General features: G+C 78.3%; 1 long non-coding RNA gene and 1 other non-coding gene across 2 annotated transcripts in view; both read right to left on the reverse strand.

Moving 5' to 3' along the window:
- LOC147377151 (uncharacterized) overlaps positions 1-2,500 on the reverse strand; it is a 24,566-nt gene that overhangs the window by 14,457 nt on the left and 7,609 nt on the right. The window lies entirely within an intron of this gene.
- LOC147377153 (5.8S ribosomal RNA) lies at positions 1,079-1,231 on the reverse strand. The gene has a single exon (XR_015153607.1). It is a non-coding gene; the product is annotated as a 5.8S ribosomal RNA (ribosomal RNA).

The raw sequence follows: 2,500 nt of genomic DNA on the forward strand, positions 1-2,500 counted from the left end.
GAGAAGGGGACAGAGAGACCCGCGGCCGACCGCCCCGGGCCGCCCCCCCTTGCCCGCGCACCAACACAGCACCCCTACCGACCACCGCCTACCACCCGTCGCCCCCTCCGGGAGGAGGAGGCGGCGGCGGCGGCGGGGGCGGCGGCCGCGGGCGGCGGACAGAGAGGGAGACACCGAGGCGGGGCGGGACGGGGAGCACGAGCCGGCGGTCACGGGACGGACGGGGCGGGGACCGGCGGAGAGGCGGCCCGGGTTGGGGAGGGGGCGGGTCGGGGCACGCACGGGCGCCGAAGCCCGAACGGGCGACGGACGCACCGCGCGCCCCCTACCACCGCCCCCCCCCCTCACCTCACCACGCTACCGCCACCGCCACCGCCCTCGCGGCGGGAGCTCCGGGGCGCGAACCGCGGCACGGCCGCAGCCCGGGGGGAGAGCGCGCAGCGGCGGGCAGACGCCGCGGCGTCCCGCGGGTCGCCGCCGGGGCACGCGTCCCCGGGGCGCGGACGCGCACGCGGACTCGGCCTCGGGCGCGAGCCGCCCGTCCCGACGGGGCGCGAGCCGCGTGGGGGGGGGGGGCGGGAAGCGGGCACGGGCCGCGGGCACACGGCGGGAAAGGCACCGCAGGGGGAAGGCGGGGGGCGGAGGGCCGCGCCGGCCGGGCGCCGGCAAACACCGCCGCCAAGGGCGGGACGGCGAACGACGGCGGACCGGAGGGCGCGACCCCACCCCCGCCACCACCGCGGGCCCCCGCCGGGTGGCGCGAGACCGTCCCCAGCCCCCCGACACCCCAGGGGCGGTGACACCCGAAGGCCGCTTGCGGCGCGAGGAAGCTCTCGAAGGGGAGACCGACCACACAGGCCCCGGCAGGCCAGGGGCCTCGGCGCGAGCTCACGTCCCCTTTTCTCCCCTCTCGCGGGCGACGTCCCCCCGGCCACAGAGGCGGGGCGGGGGGGACGCCGTGTCTGCACTTAGGGGGACGGAGGGCCCAGAGGCCCTGCGAGGACAGCCCCCAGCCACGCGCCCCCCGGGGAGGCGCGCACAGGACACGCGCACCCCGGAGGGGCGATTGATCGTCAAGCGACGCTCAGACAGGCGTAGCCCCGGGAGGAACCCGGGGCCGCAAGTGCGTTCGAAGTGTCGATGATCAATGTGTCCTGCAATTCACATTAATTCTCGCAGCTAGCTGCGTTCTTCATCGACGCACGAGCCGAGTGATCCACCGCTAAGAGTCGTACGAGGTTTTCAAGGGTTTCGTTTCGGCGGGACACCCGCCCCTGGCGCGGCACATCCCACCCACCCCCGCCTCCCTCCCCGGAGGTGGGAGTTGGGGCAGGGGGTTGCCTCTGGCCGGCCAAGTCAGACAGAACACAGCAGAACGGAGGGGTCGGGAAAGGTTCCACACGACGGGGCGTCCGGCGCCAAGCCGCCAGGGCGGGCTCGGACAACCCCACAGGCGCCCGGGGGGCCCCCAACCCTCCCCCAGGGACGCGGGGCAGCGCGCGCACGCGCCGCCGCACACGGCCACGGCCCACACGACGGCCGTCGGGTAGCCCCCTCCCGACGGCCGCGGCGGCAGTGACCGTGGCGCGCCACGCCGCGCGCCACCCCGTCCCCTCGGGGGACGGCGGGGTCTGGGGGGAGACGGGAGGCAGCTCCCGACTACTCCCCGCGGGCCCGACCGCCCCGAACCCCAAGGCGGACGGGCGACACCCCCCCAGGGGTCTTTAAACCTCCGCGCCGGGACGCGCTAGGTACCTGGAAAGGGTGAGGCGGGCGAGGGGCACGGCACGCCCCACGGGCCAACGCCCCGACGTCGACCCCCAACCGCCGCGTCCCCCCACCGGGCCCGCGGCCGCACGCGGGCCTCGGCGCCGCCGGCCCGTGACCGCAGGGGGTTGCCCCGCCGCGCGCCGGCCGACCGCCGGCCCCGGAGGGCCCCGCCGACGCCAGACGACCACCCCCCCCGCCGTCCCCCCCCCCCCCCCGAGACGCGGGGCAGAGCCCGCCCCCGCCCCTCCAACCCTCACACACCCGGCGCGGCCGGCCCCGCCGGACCCCGTCCTCTCGCCCCAGCCCATCCGCTGGTGGGGGGCCCCTACCCGAACCCGCGTTCCCGGGCACCCTTCCCCCCCACACCCCACCACCGAGGGCGGAGGGAAGGGGCTCCGACGGGGAGCTGGGCGCCAAGCGGGCAGGGGACACACGTCAGAGGTACGGGAGAGGCGAAAACAGGGCGGGAGAGCCGGACAGACGGCCGCGGGAGGCGTGGGGGGTGGGGGACGGGGCGGGAGAAAGCCCCGAGGCTCGGAAGGCGTGGGGAGGCGAGGCGCCTGGCGACCGGCGCGGCAGGCCCAGAGCGGCAGACGGACGGCCGGCCGGCGACCGGCCGAGGCAGACCGGCCCAGGGCCGGCGACGGGAGGCGGCGGGGCAAGGCAAGCGGCCCCGCGACGGGGAGCCGCCGCCCGCCACGCCGCACAGCCCGCCAGACGCGACCGGAGG

This window comes from Bos grunniens, chromosome 2 (assembly GCF_055505025.1).
Source record: "Bos grunniens cultivar Pamir isolate PY7600 chromosome 2, Bosgru_T2T1.0, whole genome shotgun sequence".
Lineage (NCBI taxonomy): Eukaryota > Metazoa > Chordata > Mammalia > Artiodactyla > Bovidae > Bos > Bos grunniens.